General features: G+C 44.0%; 1 protein-coding gene across 2 annotated transcripts in view; it reads right to left on the bottom strand.

Annotated features, from left to right (window-relative positions):
- The window catches only part of AGBL4 (AGBL carboxypeptidase 4), a 606247-nt gene that overhangs the window by 20062 nt on the left and 563907 nt on the right, over positions 1–22278 (bottom strand). The window lies entirely within an intron of this gene.

Here is a 22278-nt window from a genome sequence, read left to right as displayed (position 1 = left end):
AAATTCCATTTATTTCCGCATCTACAGAATATCCAAATCGATACTCAAATAAACATGTCTGCAAATGCAAACAAATCAACCAGTATTGCTTTAACCTTTATTTAATTGCAAGAGTGCTGGAGATCACCTCTCAGGGCAGTACTAAGAAGCCTTTCAGGAAATAATTCACAGGGGCCAATAGAGATTGTGTGGCATTAGGGACAATTAGGACATCCTAAAGAGAACCAAATCCTCCTAGATAGAATGGAGGACATTAAAATCTAAGAAGGTGAACCAGTGGCAACGGAACTAAGACTAGCCAAGGAACACGCTAATGAAGAAAATATGACACCCCAATTACTTACCACTAATCACAATTACACAGATTCAGTCTGATCCAAGTCACAATACTTATGTCATGAGTATGTCTATCCCACAGACAGGTACCTTCATATAAATAAATACACCTCCCCTTTTGGAAAGCCTACGAAGGGCAGCATACAGAGTCCATTCAAAAGAGAGTAAGATTAACAACCATTGAGCAATCGTGTGATCAAATGTACTTAAGATCTCTAGAATGGAAGGGGGATTTAGTAGGAAGAGTCAGGTAAAGTATAACGAAGGCTTCTTTGAAGTTTTGAGGGCATTATGACTTCTGAAGTGGCACAGATACATTTTATCGCTAAAGAGACATTGATGCCAATATCCAGCATCAGCAGAAACCTTATGGTACGACAATTTCAAGACTTACAGAACAACTGTAAAAATATCCACAAAGCCAAAGCAATACTTTGGAGTTTATGATGAGAAACAAATGTGGCAGGGAAGCCTAAAGGGCTGCCCAATAAATATGCATCCATAGGCACTCGCCTGCATTTCCAAGATGCCATCATTGCTGGTGGGGCAACCATGGGCCAAAGATGGAAGAAAGACTATAATAAGCTATGGTAATCACAAGACACACACAAAAACAGTGGTGCTGTCAGTGTCATCCCAGATTACGTCAGCAGGTTTCGAAATACAGAGACAACCTCCTGTGTCTGTAAAAGAATTACTTCAAACATAAAAAGTTGCTATTTATGGAGATCCATCAGAGGCTGCTCTTTGTCATGCATATAAAAAAAGTTGTATGAACACTTGAAAATGAAGAACCAATAAATAATTTAAAAGTGAGACCAGAGCTACACGCCTCTGAAACCATTATACTTCCTGTCACAGAAACAGAGAGTGGAATTTAAGATGCTGCGCCGGGTCACCCAGGCGATCTGGGATAAAAACCAACATTCCAAAAAACCTTATTTATGAGAAATTTCTATAAGATATTTATGATCCAGCTTTGATGTCTGACTAATAGTCCATATAAGGAATGATGCTTCTGCTGGAGCGTGGACCATAACCAGGAGGCTAATCTTTGGAATAAGCTTCCAAGGGCTTTGAACCCATGGAGGCCTGCTCGAAGATCAGTTAATCACAGATGAACATTTGGGTTGGACCAGCTTTAAGCTCTGCTTATTGCTTCGGTGCTTCCTTGTGGTGTGTCCCGCTTCATGAAGAAGCCTCAGAGATGCATGAGACAAGCACTTGAGTTTAACATTGATCAAATTTAATAGTTGCTCATTGTGCTCTTGCAGCATGGGGAAGGTTTATGATTGTTAAAACATACATCCCCTTAGCGTTGGGTAGGGTACATGTCTTAGTGAGTAAGATCTGTAATACTCAGTGCTCTGCTGCAACAGCCAATCTGCCACAGTGGGACTTAACAAGTTGAAGGCTTGATCTGAAAATGTATTTACTTATTGCTCACTTTAGATTTGCCTTGTTATGAAAAAACAGTTCTATGGCTTTTATGCTCTATTTATTTTCTGCGTGTTTAAATTTACATCTTCATTCTTTGAAAGTTTCCTAAAAAGATTCCAAAAGCTGATCGACTTCTTAAGTTCGTCTGGTGCCCTCTTCTGATGCCACAACGGGAGGCAATGCTTAATAAAATATCTTTTGGTAATGGTATGCACATAATCTATGATACTCAGCTAATTATGCTGCATGTCACCTCCATTATGATTTTATATGCCTCACTGTCTTGATTGCACGCCTGGTAAGTGTACACCATCAGCATTACATTAGTTCTCCGGACATCCATTGTTAGGTACAAGAGGTATTGGATATCTTAAAGCACGCATGTATTTGACACCCCGCCCCACACACACTTGACAATATAAACTGGTCTGGGGGAGATTTCACACAGAGGGCATGATTATGGAGCTACAGGAACAAGTATAGTCATGAATCTCTTGAGATTCCTATTTACAAACTTAGTGGCCATGAAAACTGACATTATATTTTCCTAGAGATTCCAGATTAAATCAGTATGGTATTTGTTTCCAAACTCCTTTTTGTATTTGATTTGTTTCGGCTTAATAAAATGGAAAAATTCAAAAGCCTGTGAGGAGCTAATATTAAAGAATCTCAAAAGATGCAATTCCATCACCAGCTTTATAAACGCTTATTATCCAAAAAGTGTAAAAAATATCTATAGTACCAAGCACACAGCCTCATAAAGTATGCTCTTCCATAATTTAAAAAAAAAGTACAAATTGATTGGTTGTCAATTCTAGTGAGAAAACGCCAATGATATTAAGAGCTTATGGAACAGCCTGTAATAAAGTACAAAATGTGATTGGCTTCTAACTCTACCAATGAAATCATCTTCCTAACCAATCGGAGAAGAAAATATTATTACAAGAAGCCCTTTAACTTCATATGATCTTATTTTGTTGGCTGCTGATTAACTATTCCCCTCTCCTCCAATATATTAGATTGCATTTTTTCTATTAGTTATACTAGTGACTCTCACGTACATTTAGATAATTAATATACAGCATACAAGTTTATGATATTAAAATGCAAGATGGTAGATATTTACAAGTTGAGTCACAAAACTGAAATGACCACAGAAAATTACATTTCATCAAATGAAATCCACTGCTTCAATTTTTTAAATATGCCTTTCTGAGAAGTACATTGTCTATTTACATAAGAGATTATGGAGCTCATTACAACATTGGTGGTCCCACCACAGGACTGCCAATGCCGGGGGAGACCGCTACCATCATGCCGGTGGTGTCCCCAATCCCCTGGGAGATGTTAACACAGAGTGACATGGTATAAAGTGAGAAGGCAAGCAGGCCAAGGATAGATGCTGGAGGGATGCCTACTGAGAGTGGGGTTAGTAATGAAGCCTTTAAGTCCCAGGTGAAGTGACTTACCAGTGATGCCTAATGTGTCTAGAGAGGAGAAAAGATCAGAATGATCAACAGTTTGAATGGCAATGGATAAGTCGCAAATTATGAGGACTGAGGAGAGGTGGTTGTGAGGTGTGCTACTGATGAAGTTTGATTCATGTGAGAGTGCTATTTCAGTGGAGAGGAGGGTACCGAGATCAGTTTGTATGGAGATGTGTAGGTTATTTGAGGAGAGGTAGAGTGTGAGGCGGTTGCAAAACAATTGTTCCAGCATCTTAGAGGAAATGGGGTTGAGATACTGGATGATAGGTCATGAGTGATAAACAGTTAGCAGTTTTTTTATTTAAGGAGCGGTAGAACCAATGCAGATTTGAAAAATGTAAGGTAGATGCCAGAATTGAGCAAATAATTAAATAGTAGATCTGAATGTTGGAAGTCAGGATGTGACACCTACAGGTGAAATGTTTTGATGGCTGACTGTGTCAGCTGGTAAAAACGATGGATTATTGGCTTTAACTATTGAAATTAATTTATTTGGTGGTGTTGTAATGAACTGTTAGAAGTATTATTGATCATTCCGAAGTTTAGTGGATGTGTATGATGGCAGTGGTGAATCAATTACTAGTCTTGTTCTTCAGAAGATCTCTTTTTATGCATAGCGGCTTCTGCAACTTGAGGTCAATTGGGGATCAATTTAAAATAATGGTTAATAAATATTGGTGTAGCAGAATTAACAGTGAAAAGGTAAATCATGTGTGCAGATACTGTGTACAAATGAACCCTACTTTAGGGGCTCACCAAAGTGCTATCTGTACACATGTCTATTAAAGCCAAAAAGACTTCACTACATTCTAGACTGTGCTTGGTGACCACACTGTTTCTCTCTCCTCAGACGGCACAGATGTCTTGACCTCCCATTCATCGACTGCATCAGCGGGACGTGTTAACTGTAAACAGTATGAACAACAGGACAATCAACATAGCACCACAGCTACTGTACCCACTTTTCCTTTTGGCTACTGAAATCATGATGACTTTATTCAAGTGCTTTCATTAACCTTGAAAAAGTCTCAGGCCTGCACACCGTTCAAGTGGCAAAACACGTTAGCTAGCTCGATTTCGTACAAGAAAAATCAAAAATTGGTAATACGTCTTCTTTTTCATTGTATTGTGGTTGTATTAAATATTAGAGATCTATTTACCCTTTAACACTGCCAAATTGTCTATCCTACATAATTCTGACTGTTCTATATGATGGGAAATCTAGGTGGAAAAGGCAAAATTGGATATTGAAATGGATGGAAGGTAGAAGTTAAGAAGAATGTTGTATACATCACGAAACCTTCGCATTGCGTACTCAGATTATTGAAACTGCCTCTACATTCTATTGCAGACGAAATCAATTTTCAAGTAACTTTGGTTGAAAATGCTTCATTTTGCTGCAATTATACACCACAATATTCAAGGAACTAAGCAACAAAAAGGGCACAACAAAATAGAGAGGTGTTTTTACTATATTTTTTTCAGTGCTCCAGGGGAGGATCTGAATATTCTGGGACACCATGAGAATATTGAAATATTTCATGACTACCACATCACAACTTTGATAAGCCTTATGGCTTTTCTTCCAACCAGCATATTTAAAATGTGTTGTAAAATTCAGTTTATCCCCATTTTGGCAACAATGTGATGCCTTGTGGAACCACTCATTTGACCAGGGAAAGATTAGCCTTAGGAGGCAATCTTTGAATTTGTAGATAATTTTATGACCATCCTTTCAAAATTGCCTTTTAATTTGTATCCTTGTTGCTCAACTCCTCAAATAGTGTGGTAAAACTGATTATTTTTCCCATTTGTGTTTAAATTTCCTAATGGGGAGAGTCCAATAAACTCTCTATTGTGGGATTGAGCTTGATGGCTTCACTCAGTGCCTGCCAATCAAAATATGGGTCACTTCCTGAGGAATTGTATTTCTCCGGCAACTTGTTTGTTGGACGGTATCTCCATTCTGGAACACTAACAAGCCAGTGTGTAAGCAAATTACTTGCAGGTAAAATTAGGCAATACATATGCAATTTTACATGTGAACAAATACAATTACAAGTGTAAAAGTTGGAATCATTATTTTGCTCTTAAATGAAGGTGTTTGTGTATCTAAAATCAACTTAGGTGGTCATGTCTTTAAATGACCAAATACATATCTCGGGAAACAATTATGGTCAAAGGGTCACCAAGTAACTTATGTTAGACCTGCTTTTAGCTACACATTCAAAACAAATCAATCAATCAAGGTTCTTGTAAAGCGTGGCTAATTACCGTAAGGGTCTTGAGGTGTTAAGGGGGGCTAGTAGCAGTTCAGTCAAAGAACCAGGTCTTGAGGTTCTTCTTGAATTGAGGTAATGAAAATGATTGCATGAGGTGTAGGGGAAGAGCATTCAAGGTCTGAACAGTGAGGAAACAGAAGAATCTTCCTCCAGCTGAGTTCTTGGGGATCCTTGAGGTTGTGGCAAGGGCCAGGTGTGCAGAACGGAGGTGCCTGGTGGGCATGTTAAAGGACAGGCGGTGGTTGAGGTATGATGGTCTGGTGTTGTGAGGGCCCTGTAGGCATGCCTGAGGAGCTTGAAGGTGATTCTTTTGTTGATTGGGAGCCAGTGAAGGTCTCTCAGGTGAGCAGTGATGTGGCTGCAGTAAGGGATGTCCAGGATGAGTCTGGCCGAGGCGTTCTGGATTCTTTGCAGTTTCCTTTGGAGCTTTTGGGTGGTGTCGGTATAGAGTGCGTTGCCATAGTCTAACTTGCTGCTGACAAGTGCCTGGGTGACTGTTCTCTTGGATTCAATGAGGATCATTTTGAAAATTCTTTCAGAGCAGACAGAGCGTGTGGAAAGAGGAGGATGAGACGGCATTGATTTGGCAGTTCATTGAGAGCAAGGAGTTGAGGATGATGCCGAGGCTGCATGCATGGTCAGTGGGTGTGGGTGGGGTTCCGAGGACCGAGGGCCACCAGGAGTCATCCCAGGCAGAGGGGATGGGGCCTAGGATGAGGACCTCAGTTTTGTCAGGGTTGAAATTCAGGCAGCTGTCCTTCATCCAGGTGGCAACTGCCTTCATTCCACTGTGGAAGTTGCTTATTGTGGTTGTAAGTTGGTCGGTGAGGGAGAGGATCAGTTGGGTATCGTCAGCGTAGGAGACAATGTTAAGTCTGTGGTTTCTGACAATGTTCACAAGCAGGGCCAAGTAGATGTTGAAGATGGTGGGGCTCAGAGAGGAGCCCTGAGGAACTCTGCAGCGGATTTCCTTCAGTTTTGATGAGAACAGTGGGAGTCTGACTCTCTGGGTTCGGCCGGTGAGGAAGGAGCAGATCCACTCTAAGGCTTTGTCATGGATGCTGGTGTTGTGGAGTCTGCTCCAGAGGGTGTGGTGGGAGACAGTGTCAAAGGCAGCAGAGAAGTCCAGGAGGATGAGGGCTGCGGTTTCGCCTCAGTCGAGGAGAGTGTGGATGTGGTCCGTTGCTGCGAGGAGTGTGGTCTGGGTGCTGTGGCTGCTTCTGAAGCCTGATTAGGAGGGGGCCAGGATGTGGTTGGTTTTGATGAATTTGGTGAGTTGGGCGTCAATGGCCTTCTCGATGGGAAGGGTAGTAGTCAGATGGGTCTGTAGTTTTTTAGGTCTGTCTGGTCGGCGAAGGGTTGTTTCAGCAGTGGGTTTATTTCTTGGTGTCTCCAGTCTTCTGGGGAGGTGGCGGACTCAATGGAGCAGTTGTTGGAGCAGCATAGTTTGGGGGCAATGGTGGTGCCAGCTCGGTTGAAGATGTGGTGGGGCATAGGTCCAAGGGGGCTCTGGAGTGGATGGTTTTCTTGATCATAAAGGTGTCATCAGTGGTGAGGGTAATCCAGTTGAGCAGGGTCGGCTGGGAACTGGAGATTTTAGGTGTGGTGTTTGTGGGTGGGGTGGGTGGGTCTTGGGTTCCAAAGCTGTCGTAAATGTCTGAAATCTTCCGGTGGAAGAAGGTGGCGAGGTTGTCGCAGAGGTGTTGGAAAGGGGGATGTCTGTGGAGCCCATGCTGGGTTTGGTGAATTCTTTGATCCCAGTGAAGAGTTCTTTTCTGTTGTGTGCATTGGCATTGATGCGTTCCTGAATGGCTATTTTCTTTGCGGTTCAGATGAGGTTGTGGTGTGTGATGACGGTAGTTTTGAATGCTGCGTGGTCGACTTGGGTCTTGCTGCTTCTCCATCTTCTCTCCAGCCGCCTGCAGGTGCGCTTGGACTCTTGGAGGGTGGGGGAGAAACAGCTGGCTTTCTTGGGGGGCTGTTTGTCAGAGGGTTTCCTAAGGGGGGGCCAGTGTGTTGCAGTCAGATACATTGATGGAGGTTGCATGCTGATGTGTTGGCATCTGTGGTGGCCGATGGTGGTGTTTGGCAGAGGGTGGTGGCGTGTTGGTCTTCTGAGACCTTGTTCCAGCGTCTGCGTGGGTGGAGGTGGGTGCAGTGGTGTCCGGTGGGTTTGGTGAAGGAAAAGTGGACGAAGTGGTTGTCGGTCCAGTGCAGTTTGGAGGAATGGGTGACTGAGATGATGTTGCTAGCGGAGAAGGCGGGGTTGGGCATGTGTCCTACTGAGTAGGTGGTGAGGTTCTCCAGTTGGAATGATGTGTTGTGGTCGTTGAGGTTTTCTAGGTGAAAATTGAGGTCACCGAGGAAGATGTAGTCCGTTTTGATGAAGGTGTGGTGTGTGATGAAACTGACTATAGATTCGCTGAAGGAGGAACAGGGACTGGGGGGTCTGTAAACAAGAGTGCCATGGAGGGTGGTGTTCAGGTTGGTCTGGATCATGAAGTGGAAGTGCTCCATGTATGGATAGAGGTCGTTGGAGCTAGTAGTGAGGTGGAGGATGTTTCTGTAAATGATGGCAGTGCCTCCCCCTGGTCGGTTCATGAGGTTCTTGTGGATAATTTTGTAGCCATTGGGAATGGCAGTGGTGATGTTGTCCGAGGCTGAGGTGGGGGTCATCCAGTTTTCCATGAAGAATGCGGCGTCTGGAGCTATGGAGTGGATGGAGCAGGTCACAGATCTCCACTGCATGTTTGATGAGGGAGCAGGTGTTGATTAGGATGCAGGTGAGATGGTCAGGTCCAGTGCTGGGTGGTCATATGGTCGGTGGGACTGGTGTGTGGAGACAGGGGAAGGCGCAGTTGCAGCAGGTGAACGGGCCTTGGGTGTCCTTTGGCAATGCAAGGTGATAGCCGATGAATTGTCCGGAGTTGATGGCGTGGAGGGTACTGGCATAGCAGAGAAAGGTACGGAACCAGGGGTCGTGGCGCTGGGCGCAGTTCAGGCACAGACGAGCACAGATGGGCATGCATTTGACGCGCCTCTGGCGCACCAGCAGCACAGCCGCCATTAAGAAGGGTAAGGAGGTGGGAGGGGCTGGTCAGCTGTGAGGTGGGAAGCGGCGCTGAGAGGGTGGATGGGGCCGCATGGACAGAGCAGCGGCAGGGGTGGGAACAGGCGAGGAGCGAGGAATAAGAATGGAAAAGGAAATAAGCAAAAAGACAAGAGTAACAGAGTAACAGAGTAAGAGCAGAGACAGAAACTCACCACTGGACCACCAGGGAAGAGGCACAGGCGGGAGCCTGCGGGTGGAGGAGGGCCTCAAATATCCGACCTGGAGCAGCGCAAGGGGCAGCAGCAAATGGGTGGAGCTGTGCATGGGGAGCAACTGAAGGCTGACCAAAGGTCATCTATTTCAAAGAATTTCAAACATACATAGATCCAGATGAGCGATACTTCTCCATACCAATATAGAGCCTCTGGAATTTCCCCGTCTTAAGCTCAAACCACCCTTGTCACCTTCAGAGTGACCCACAAAGCTTTTCTCATCATCCAACCTCAGTAATATCCCAAGGCAACAAACAGTGAGTCAGATAGTCAGCTTTTATACAGGCATTGTCCGAGGTGCATCAAAAATCAGTTATCCGGCACTGTCACTTGGTAAAAGGCTTTACATGGACCCACACATGAAATATATTTGCTTGAATGCCAATGCATATACCTATGGTTCTAGAGCCCTATTTCGGAAAAAAAATACCAAGGGTTGCTTTAAAAAGTGCAAAAAAATATCAAACTAAACAAGTAATTTTCGAGTACTCAGTGTGTACACCTAACGCAGTTGAGCAGTGAAGCACTTTACAGAGAACATTTTTAGGTATAATGTGCAATTCATGGGGAACATATTATACTCCAAGCATGTTCTAAGGGGCTTTGGTTCAGCTTTCTTCAGCCATTGGCTTCCGGTGCTCCTGAACCTTCTGCCCTTCCCTTCAAATGTTGTCAGTCATGTCTAACACTCGTGTTGGACATTCATCATTGTGCAGACACGCTGAGGACCCTTCAGACCTGCATGATTGCTCTGCACCGAGCCAAGGTGAAAAGGAGAGGAGAAAGGCGCCGGGTCTGACGTCATCAAGATTGTAACGCGCACGTGTTATTTCGGGCCCATGAGTCAGCTAGGTGAACAGCTGGCAGAAGCGGGGGCGCCGCCGGTGTTTTACGGCACTCCCAGGTTATTATCAGACAGATAACTGTCCCGAAGACAGGGCATTATTACTGAAACAAATCTTCAGCACCCCTGTCCCGGCTATGAAACAGCAGTCGGCCAATAAACAATGATAATAAAATGTTAAGCAGGCCTAGGTCTAGCAGGGTGAATAAAACCGTTATAACGGTCACCAGGAGGCAACAATTTCTTACGGAGTTATGCTTACCAGCCAGCACAATGCAAATTTCATGTCCACTTAAAACCGCATTCAAACTAAATTCTCGATGGATGCATTAACCCTTAGTAAAATCATTGCCTGTTTTCTAAACTTAACAGCCAAGCCCTACAACTGCGGACATATAGACACCTCCGTTGGCAGACGCTGAGAAGCATTGTGCTACTGCAGGGCACTCTGAGATTTCATGATCAGTCGTGGAAAACTTTGTAAGTTTTCCAACTGAGGAAAAGGGATCCTGTTTTACAATATCGATGACCAGACAAACACGAGGGTCCGATTCTCAAAGTTTTTTTGTCCGCTTAAGTGGAATGTAAGTGCCTAAAAAGAGCAAACATTTACACACATTCGACATTTTTGTCATATAGTACATAGCATGAACCCCAGATGGGTATCTTGGCACTTTCGAAAGATGCATGTATACGCTGTAGATGCGGACGGATGGTCCTCCGGTCTGCCACAGGGGCATAGGGTCATCCGCCCTATGGTCTGCTTTACATGTGTCTTAGTACTGTGACAGGGCGTGTCATTACAGCAGCTCGCTTCATGCGCTACGGGTTTGCCGAGTGGGTGCCCTGTTTAAAGCATTTGCTCAGCAATTTCTTTTCTTTAGAGCAACAAACTCCCAAGAAGGATTTTAATTTCCCAAAACAAAAAACAAATGTTCCCAACATGCAAAGAGCTTTCTCCCTGAGTGTGGGGGCTATTGTGCATTTTCTCTGCCTGTGTCCTCCTCGCACATCATAGGGTGGGACAGCTCTCACTGTGACCTGGAAGCCCTTTGACAGACAGGTCACCAGGTCAGAGAGCGGTGCAACCAGCAGAGATCCACCCATGTGAACCTGGTGCTTTCTTCTAACTTTAAATAGAGTGGTGGAAACATGATTTTGGTGGGGCAGGAGCGCCATCAATTTACAGTGATGCGTCTACTCTACCACAATTATCTGACTAACTTCTGAGAACGATCTGCAAATTTGAAGGACTGTGTGTTAGAGCGAGTCCACAACCACGGTGGAAAAAGTGAGGATTTCTCTGTGGTTGCTGGCCAATAGTTTGGGAACTTCCACAGACTTGTACATTTGGTGGATCCTTTCTCAACATGCAACGCTAATCCTGCATGACGAAGGTTGCAAAGACAAAAGTTATCTTTTTTGTCACCTCAGCTAGGCTAACTAAAGTTACAACATCTGATCTGTTCCAAAGTTATTAGATAAGAAGTTATGCCATCTCAAAGTGAAACTCCAGAGTTTTTATCCTGTTGATAAGGTGTTATACCCATACTGAGAGCAGTATCAAAAACCTGCTGAAGACCAGCTGCGTTCAAGAAGGGAAGAACCACTCAACGTACTGCCGGGCAGTGTGTTGCAAGATGAATTTGCTCGGTATTCAAGCTCACCCACGGTTTTCTACGAGCTTCCTAGGGCAGTATTCTGGAATCTTGCACAGAACGAAGCATGTCAAGCCTAGGCTTCTTCATTTACCAAATGAACACATGAATGTCTGGAAAGGGACATGGGCAAGCCTCATAACCAGCTCTTCTGAAGTTGAGGGCCTGCTTATAGGTTGTTTTTCGTGATTCCCAATCCACTATGAAGTAGAGCATTTTCCTGTGCTGCCAGCTCCTGTTTGAATCACATATAACACAGGCAATGTCGAAAACAGGAGGCATCAAAATGCATTTGTTCTCTGATTTTCTGTTGCGTTTTGTCTTCAATCAAAAGTTACAAGATTTCCAAGAAGCTTTTTTTTCACAACCCTCTTAAGGATACATCTTTCATATATACTATTCTGTGCAGGGTACCACCATGGCTATTCAGAGGAGTTGCCCTTTTGTCTGGCAATCAAGAATGTGACTCAACATGAATTCACAGAGTCCAGTCCTTTACAAGTGGTAACTGGTAACGTGAATGCATTGAAAAGTATTTATCATATCAAGGATAAAGGAAGCGATCCCCGGGGTTCCCAGATAGCTTAGCAAATTACCAGATGGTCAATTGTCTATTGACTATGACAATATTCTCTATCTTAATATGGCTGAGAAATACACTACAAACTAGAGAAGACAGAATTTAAATGACTATGACCATCAATGACTGTAAGAAGAAGGTGCCCCATCTATGGCATTTGAATACCATGCAATGCTTCGTACAGAAGACAGAGTGAAGTTCACATGCCTAAATCTAGTTCATGTGGTAATCACCTTCAATATATGTGCCTAAGATATTGTACAGGCATGAGACCTCCCATAGGCTCAGAAATATTTTGTTCACGGCTCAAAACCTACAGTCCTAATGGATGAACATCTCAAGTCTTTTCTTAGCGATCAGTATGGAATCTGCTATCAAGTAATATACCACCTCACATATTTAGCTTCTGTTTTATTTATCTTCTTAAGGCCCACTTCTTACAAGCTTAAGGATATCCAAAGCATCAGGCACCAGGGACGATAACACCTACATTTTGAAGTCTCATTCAATATGTAGCTCAAAAAATAAATGACTAACTCACTTTTAAATTTCACTATATGGCTTGAAGCTGTTAATGACTTCCTTCAAGGCACTTATACTGTTAGGAGACAATGTCATTACTTTTGCAGTTGCTCTGCTTAAAGGTAGATATTTCTTGTATGAATATGATGGCAAGTTATTTTTTAACTTCTAAATTAAGCAAAGAACACTACCCTCCGTTGCAATAAATGTAAAATTCAGATCCAGTTCCTATATATCTATATCTATTTCTATATCTCTCTCTCTCTCTATATATATATATATATATATATATATTCACTGAAAAAAACAAAGGTTACAATGATGTTATAGTTAAGTTCTGAATTTACTTGCACAAAACCTAAGAAAATCAGCAGTTATAGTTACCTGAGCTAACTATATCTTGTGCTCCTGTAATGCACTGTTTATGACCTTACATATCACATCACTGATGACATCACCCACTTTAAAAAAGCATTTCTCCCTGGGGGTGGTGGTTTGCCTCGAGGAGCATGCCCCAAGTGTGCGTTTTCACTACTGGATGTTGGGGAATGATTGGACCTTGCTCCACCACTAGACACATCACATCTCTTGGGTCCTTGGTCCCGGAGGGAGTGATTTGTTGTTATTTAGGACCTGGCTCTATTATGAGCCGGCATCAATGTTGTGGGCTGTTTCCCGCTAGGTCAGCGGGCAGAAACCCAGCGGGAAACTCATAATAGGATATGGGCCATTGGAAGGGGCTTAGGGGGTGATACTGATTCTGGCGGGCGGCGGAGGCCGCCCGCCAGAATTCCGCCCCCATTATACCGCTCCGCGGTCAGAAGACCGCGGAGGGTATTATGAGTTTTTCCCTGGGCTGGCGGGCGGTCTCCAAAAGACCGCCCACCAGCCCAGGGAAAAACTCCCTTCCCACGAGGATGCCGGCTCGTAATCGAGCCGGCGGAGTGGGAAGGTGCGACGGGTGCAGTGGCACCCGTCGCGTATTTCAGTGTCTGCAAGGCAGACACTGAAATACTTTGCGGGGCTGGGCACGGCAGGGGCCCCCAGGGGCCCCGCGACCCCCCCTACCGCCATCCTGTTCATGGCGGCTTTCCCGCCATGAACAGGATGGCGGTAGGGGGGGTCAGAATCCTCATGGCTGCGGAGCGCGCTCCGCAGCCATGGAGGATTCAAACGAGCAGCGGAAAGTCAGCGGGAGACCGCTGACTTTCCGCTTCTGACCGTGGCTGAACCGCCGCGGTCAGAATGCTCGTTGGAGCACCGCCAGCCTGTTGGCGGTGCTCCCGTGGTCGGTGGCAGGGTCAGAATGACCCCCTTAGTTTCTATAGAAAAATCATTTTTTATTTTGCTAATAACTTTGGTGCCGTTTGATGAATCTTCAAAAAATGTATAAAAACAATAGTGCTTACTTCAGCTGCTGTGTGGAAAGTTTCAGGGTGATCTGTCAAGCGGGGGCCAAGAAAAAGGGGGCTCCCAAAATGCTTTTTCCCCATTCATTTTTCAAATGAGATTTTGAATAGTGATAGCGCCCGATCCACTGGGAGGAACTATACCAAATTAGGCAGCACAGTAGCTCTTGGTTCAGAAAGCACCCGTTTTATATCTGATGTAAATCCGTTCAGTAATATTTGAGAAATTAAAGAAAATCCAAATTTCTATATGTAGGGACGTGAAGGCTCCACAAACCATCCCAATATTGTGCTGGGATTTTATTGGTTGCCAACACCTCAACAAGGAAGTGTTGGCAGGGATCTTGGTACTTGGCTTCAGTCGAGTCCTGGAAAAAAAGTAAACAAATAAGAAAAGTGACAAGGGTAGAGTCACCCTGACCCCTTAGCTCTGGTGCTGCAGAGGGACCACTCCACCAGAGCAAAAAAGCACTTTTTAAACGTTTTCAGCCGGAGTCACCAGGGATCCATGGAGTCACGGCAGATCTGCCAAAAGTTTTTTTTTTTTAAAACAAGCGTGGGCTCCTGCGCTTGTTTCTATGAAGCCCCCGAGTGGACCAAGTTCCGGGGGCTTTTGTATTTTGAATGCGGCGAGGCTGTCCGGCAGCCCTGGGGACCGCCACCTCCCCGGGGCTAATGCTTTTGAAAATGCAGGGCCTGCTACTTCCCCACACACATGCAAAACAAATGTGGGGGGTGTTCGGCCCCTCTTCAGCCCCTTAGACCAAACATGGTTAAGTCTGTGTTTCTATAGGAAGGGATTTTTTTGTTTTCTTAATAACTTTGGCAACATTTGAAGAATCTGCACATAAAGTTCCAGAAACAAAGTTATATTTACTGTATTGTCTTCATGGCAAGTTTCGAGTTTCATAAAGATCTGTGAAGTGTGGTACAAGAAAAAGGTGGGGGACAAAAGTACAATTTCCCAATTTAATTCCAGTACCATTTTTATTCTTCAGTAGAGAAAAAATGGCTTAACCAATTACACTAAATTCGGCACATATCTGGAACTTTACTCAAAGGTTGTGTTTTTGTTTGGTTGGTGTAAATTCATTTAGTAGTTTTTGAGAATTTAGTGTTTAAAAAGGTTCTTGGGTTAAGCATGAAGAGGTTACATTTTAGACTTACCTGGGCCAATAATTTAAGTATCGTCTGGGCATTTATGAATTAATGGAAGGCCTATAACTCCATTTAAATAAAATAAGGCACTCCATTGGAATAAAAACGTTTTTCTCCCCTAGTGGTTTGCAGATTTGCAACTCCAGATTTAGGAGTTTTCCATGTTGTTATTGGCTGGCTATCACAGAAACATTGCTGCTGCAGCCTCCAGTACACAACATGGCGCGATGTGCATTGTGTTGGTAAAAATAGTAAGTAAAATTGGATTGGGGATAGGTTGAACCTACACTAACACCCCCAGGCCCAAGTGGGGGGTTCCAAAAGGACACACAAGGTGTTAACATGATTTTATTTTTATTATCACTGTATTTATGTCTCCCAGGCTTTCACTGGGTCCCCATGACCTTTCCAGGGCCTCAGAACTTGCAATTCCACTATAGGATCTGTGATTCTCAAAACAAATAAGATATTTAATAGGTTTGACAACAGGTTGTGAGGTGGGAACAAGGCTTGGTTGCAGTCCAAGTCCTACAGCCAACCCCCATCACATGGCATGGCTATCCATGGATAACAGGATGCAGGGTTTAGCAGGAGGCCAGATACTTCAAACTAACCCTACTGCAAATGACTAAAGGCTGTGTGTGCTGGGGATGGACATTCATGGAGAGTTTGGTGCAGAGCCTGCCAGAGGCCAGTTCCTGCAACTAAGCCCACTATGCACTGTCAAACATCTTGCACAGTAGGAATTAGTTGCCCATAGAGAGATGGCCCCAGGGTCTGGCTGGCATCATGATTCTGTGGTCAATCCTGTTGCACATGGCCAAAGGCTGTGTGTAGCAGGGGTTGACAGCCTGCAGTAGGTTAGGATGTGAGGCAGACCCCCACTACGCAGGACTGAAGGCTATGTGCTGTTGGTGTTGGCTGTCCGCAGACAGTAGGGTGCAGTAGCTTGCAGGAGTAAAGCCTATACAGCCAACTACTGTGCTGCACACTGACAAAGAAGTGGGGTTTGGCAGACTTCGGTGGGATAAGCTCAGGTACTGGATGGAAGCCAGAACTTGTGGAGAAAGTGTAGCCACTGTGTATGGCCAAATGCCAGAGACCAGGCCCCTCAATCAACTTCTGCGTCTCACAACCAGAGGTCATACACAGCAGATGTTGACCAACCATGGAGATTTGGGTGCATGGCCTAGCATAAGGCCAGGCTCCGCAATCAGCCCCTGCTGCGCACAACCAATGACAGTGTGATGTGAGTCAGGCTATGAGCAGCCCGGGATCACAGCCTGAAATGGGTTGGACACTGGGCCAGGCTGGAGGCCAATACCTGTGGCAAACTCCCACTGTACACAGCCAAAGGCCTTGGGCTGCAGGAGTTGCCTGTGTGCAGAGAGATGGTTGCAGGGCATGGCTGAAGGCCAGGTTCTGTTTGAAACCTCCACATGTTCATGACTGAAGCTTGTGAAGCACTGGGGTTGGCCACCCATGGAGTGGTTGGCCAAAGCCAGAACCTACAGCCAAGCCCCTCTGACTGTGGGCTGCGGGTGTTAGCTACCAGTGTAGAGTTTTGTTGAAGGGTACATGCAGCAGGGTTTACCTATCAGCGAAGTGTTGGGTGCACCCAAAGTTTGAGTGATGTGGTTGCTGCCACCTATGGAAAGTTGGGTTCAGCGGCTGACCAAAGGCCAGGCCTTCTGACCAACTCTACTGCACATGGCCAAAGCCTTGGATGTCGGGTCCTGTGAGCAACTTTGCTGGACATGTTCAGGGTTGGCTGTCTGCAGAGTGTTGGTAACAGGGCCTGACTTCAGCCAACCTCTCACTGCACATAGCACAGCAGAGGATGGCTGTCAATGAGCAAACGTAACTCTTGCCTGTTGTATATGATAATAAAACAAAATCACCAGAAAAATAACAAACGTTAAAGTGACTGGTTGCACCTACAGCCTGAATCACTGAAAGGATTTACAACAGAAAATAGAACTTTATTAAAAAATTGTGCTTTGTTGGTGTGATGTAAATCCATTCAGTAGTATCTGAGATGTAAGTGTTTAGGAACGTTATTGAACAGGATTTCAAAAGGCTAACATTTTGGTAAATTTTGAAGCCACTTCCATACGGATATATTTTCTTCTCCTTCTGACCGGGGGGCTTATCATGGACTGCTAAACCGACTCTTACGGCTACTTCTACCCGCTTTTATGATATCTACATTCATAAGAGCTGAAGATTTTTTACATTTAATATAATTTGCTTTCTAAATAGAACTTTTCCTGACCTGCTTTACTATGGTTGTGATCTGAATTTATTTACTAGTTTTGATACGTAGCCTCACTGTGTTACATTATTTCTTCTGTATATGATTACAAAATCCACATATCATGTTTTAGCCTTGAAAAAGTCATGTTTATTGATGAAACACGTGTTGGCTGCTTAGTCCTATTGACATACATTACCTGGAATACAAAAAAGATTGTACTGCCACAGAATAAACTTTTTTTCATGGATCTACAAATGTATGGACTCAGATCTATTCATCTAGATTTGTGTTACCATGAACTTAAACGTTTGTTATGAGTGCTGTGGTATTTGATGATTTAACATTTTGGTACATCTCTCTTGCTTTAAATCATGAACCATGACTCCTGTTGTTCACAGTTTGAATTTTTTGAGAAATGTGATTAGATTGGCTGAGAAGGGCTCTAAAAATATTTTTTGGTCTTCTTGAAATCTTCAAAAATCAAGACGGCCATAATATCAGTGAGTAACTTTTTGCAATTGGCAACAAACTGTATATCATATATAATATAAAAAGTTTGTATATTTTTGAGAAATTACGGTTCAAAATGTCTAGAGACATGGTAGTGCCACTGGTCCAGCAGATCAAAATATGATCTGATTGGTTGTTGTCAACATCAACAAAGATGTTGCAGCAGCAATTTTAGGGCTCGATGACTCGGTCCCAGTGTCCTGGAAAACAAAAAACATATATTGGGGCAGGGCATGAAAAACCTAACCTGTAGGCCCGAGGCCAAAATTTAAAAAGAAAAACTTCTGCATGTGGCTCGGCGACAAAAAATGGTATGGTGGGGCAGGCATGCCCTATTTTATCAAAATCCTCCTGGGGGGGCTAAGGCCCAGAGGGGGTAATCACATTTTTTTATGTTTTTAATTTAATTCGGGAGAGGGGTGTGGGGCCACTTCCCTAATGTCTAAAAACACCTGGCGGCCCCAATCTCCCCATGGAGGCTTCCATATTTTTCAAGGCATCCCAGGATCCCATACACAGGACCCTGAAGTAATTAGACTGGGAGAAGGCATACGTGTTGCCCACCTCCCCAAAGTGGATGCTGCTCCTGTGGGCTACCGTCTCTGCAGGGGCCGCAAATTTCTGTGGGGGTCTTGGGACAACAACACCACCAGTTGTAACAGCTCCTGGTGGCCTTTGGAACTAAGACCATCATCCAAAAAGACCAACCAGTCTAGAAACCTTAGCGTAATGCTGAACAACAAACTGACCATGAAGTCCCAGATCAAAGGAATCACCGCTGTCTGCTTTCACACACTTCACATGCTACGGAAAGTCTTCAAATGGCTCCCCCTGAATGTGCCATCACTCAGGCCTTAATCACCAGCAGATACAAGCTCGGTAATGCACTCTACGCTGGGATCACCACACACCTTCTGCAGAGACTTCAGACCATACAGAACTCTGCTTTCAGACTCATCCTTAACCACCCCAGATGGACCCACATCACCCCACCTCAGAAAACTCCAATGTCTCCCCATACAGAAGAGATGCCAATTCAAGCTGATGATCTACACCTACAAAGCACTGCACAACCAAGGACCAGCCTACATCAACCATTGTCTGATCTTCCACCACCCTATCAGGCAATTATACTCTACCTCCCTCTCACTGGCCTGCACCCCCTGCAACTACCAAAGCAATAGCGGAGCACGGCCCTTCTCCTACCTCGCAGTGAAATCCTGGAAGGACCTCCCTCTGCAGCAATGGACCTCCACCTCTCTAATGGAATTCCAGAGAGCACTGACGACCTGGCTGTACAAATGAGCCACCCGAATCATCATGACCCTCAAGGACCGGGATACCCTCTCAGGTGATTAGTCGCACTATATAAATCCACTTGATTGACTGACTGATTGATAGATGGAGGGTGATAGCAGGTTTTAGTCACTGTATAGATCATTTGTTGTGGTGTTATGCTTATTTTTGCATTTTTGGTGAGTTCTCAGGTGATTTACTCTTTGTAAAATGTTGACCCTCTGCTGGTATTTGATAACCCATGTGTGGGAGAAAACTCTTTTGTCTCATGATTTGATCATAAAGGCAATAGCAGATGTTCCAAAAGCTAAATTAAGCGCACTTTTCTATAAGTTCACACTAGCCTACTCAGCCATTGAGAATAACGTCTAATATTTTGAGTAAAACATGTACTTCCAAAGCAGCAGCCTGACACTTGATTCCCCATTGTTCTACTGCACCTTCTAACAGTGTTTTATTGAACAACTAGAGCATGTCATTCTGTATTTGTTGTAAAAGTGTGGCACACCCGAACACCATATTCGTACAATCAAAGCAGTAGAAGTCTCCAGAGGTCAACTGCAGCTTCACCACAGAGTTCTAATTACCAACCAGAGTGCTCACATTCTGTATTTATGGCCAGAGAGTGGCACACCTGAATGGCATGGTAATGGAATCAAAGCTGTAGCGGAGACTCCAGTATAGGAATAGAATGTTTTTTTTGTCATAGAAATTATGATTAATGCTCTAAAAAACTAAAATGAGGACAGCTTTTCCATGCATTCCAAATAACGTTCTCATCCATTTCATTAAACCGTTCCAACATCCAGAGTAAAATATGTACTTCCAAGAACAGAAGCATTATGTCAGTTAACTGGTAAGTAATCAACTGCAGTGATATCACAGAGTTCTAATGAACAACTAGAGTGCTAACATTGTGCATACAAGAAAAAGGTGAGGCACTTTTAATACCCAATATGTTGGAATGTGAGCTGCTGAATTTAAAGCCTTTCCTGAGGAACAGACTGAATTAAATGATCATTGAGATGTCATTGCAGGCATGAAATCAGCAGGTTAAAATGTGAGGGGAGAGATGAGTTTTGAGTAATTTGTGGCATAATGTATTTTAAAGAGCTAAAAATATTTAGAGCGTTATATGTGTATTAGTGTAACATCTCATTTCCAAATGTGTTTCCTCAGTCTGCCAGTCTTCTCAGTAGTTTAAACACTCCTTAATTTTAAAATAGCAACATTTTGGTAGATAATATTCTCGGAAAAAGTATGGTCAAAGTGATGTTATAGCTAAGTGCTGAGACTTTAACTTATTTTAATAAAGTAGAAAATCACTGAAAAAAATGGTTATGCAAACGTTATAGGTAGGTGCTGGAGCTAACATTAAAAAACCCACAAACCAATACAATTTAGTGAACTTTCCATATTTTATGCCCCATATCATGCAGTGAGTATGACCTCACATTTTGTCACTTATGACATGGACATGAGCAACCAACCAAAGCAGCCTGTGACTCAGCCCATACAACCATTGGCCCCATCAGCCTACTGCCTATGTACGAAGTAGTAGTACTCCACCGGACAAGTTCTTCACAACTTTCCACTATCCCTTGCCTGCCTTTTCATCGGTTGAGGTCGAGAAAAATCATCACTGGAAGTGAGGTTTAAGAACAAAGCTGATCACGTATTTTTCAACATATTTTACATTTTTTAAGTAAATTAACCCATCTTTGGAATACTGGAATAGGTACATGAACGTCAAATAGGAGTCCCCAGGGTACCCAGCTGACATTTCTGACTTGCCCTTTGGTACTCTGGACCCTGCTCTTGCCAACCCTTGCATGAGGGATTGTGAAAGTGGCAGCAGGAGGGAAAAGTAAACAGAACTGCAAAAGACACATTTTCTTTCTGCAATGTGCACTCCTTATCCTTCCCCTAATCCTTCAACAGGTGTTGCACAGCATCATTCTCAAAATGCGTCAACGCAGCGATGTCAATGGGGTCAAAGTGTGGTTGTGAGTTCACTTCTACTTGCTCTGGCATGTTGGTGAATTGGAGCCAATGAAAATGTACCCCGCTCCTAATCAGGAAACAAGGGCCTGATTCCAAAGGAAATCAGTACATCTGTAATGCAGATTTACACCTATGTGTGATGGTAGATTTTTTTTTTTTTAAGTTCACAAACATTCCGAGGAATTCGGGCCAGATGCAGTTTTTTATTCATGGGCAGGTCATGCTACATTCCTAGTGGGATCATTCTTGCCAGGAATCCCTTTCCAAATTTCTAGTAGCCATAGAAAAAGGTAAATTCGCCAATAAACGTACCTGTACTTTATGAATTGTGACCAAAATGTATTATGATACAACTACAATATCGAAAAGCAAGGATGTCCGTATTTACAGGTGCCCGCTGGCAGGATGTGGGTGACGAAATGTGAAGCACAATTTAAAATAGTGAAAAGGAGGGGGCCGGCGCCGTAGCGAGCAGCTCTGTTTTTTGAACGGACGGTTTTGCAGTAATCGCCGGCGTGCTGCACCGGATATAACTAATAAGCCCGCTCTTTTGTTTCCCGGCACGCTTTGCGCGCAGATGTTTCATCCGAGGAAAGGTCATTGTCGTGTTTCAACAACGTTCAGCTCTCATTACTGACATGCCTGGAACCTCTGCAACAGCGGCCGGCGCTCCTCCTGCATTCCAGATCTGAGAAAAGTTGTTCAATTCGCTAATGAGTAATCAGGGATTGAGGTTTCCAAGCTACAAAAATCCTGTGGTGGCAAAAAAAGGCAGCAACCTAACACCCAAATCAATACTGTATTACTCTCTCCACAGGCAAGAGCTGCTGGGTCAGGAGAATCATGAAAAATTCATAGCGGAGGTGGGCAAGTCATCCATAAGAAGGGAAAAATAACGCTGCTGCGAAGGATCCCCTGAGCAATCGAAGACACTTTATAGATTTCACCGTGGATAAGTGCTGGTTTGTTTCATCCACGAGCCTTAATACTGCTCCTGACAGTAAATGGGGATGTTTTGATCTATATTTATAATGCCCCTTATTTACGGCCTTATTCATGGCTCCATCTGCCTACTTCCCACCGCCCTCGCGCAGCCACCACCTTGGGGACAATGCGGAGACCTTGTGTCTCGAAGTAAATATGGGACTTGGAGGGGAATGGAGGGACGTGA

Source organism: Pleurodeles waltl, chromosome 4_2, assembly GCF_031143425.1.
Source record: "Pleurodeles waltl isolate 20211129_DDA chromosome 4_2, aPleWal1.hap1.20221129, whole genome shotgun sequence".
Classification (NCBI taxonomy): domain Eukaryota; kingdom Metazoa; phylum Chordata; class Amphibia; order Caudata; family Salamandridae; genus Pleurodeles; species Pleurodeles waltl.
The sequence above is the reverse complement of the archived record's forward strand: the minus strand, read 5'-3'. Positions and strand labels throughout refer to the sequence as shown.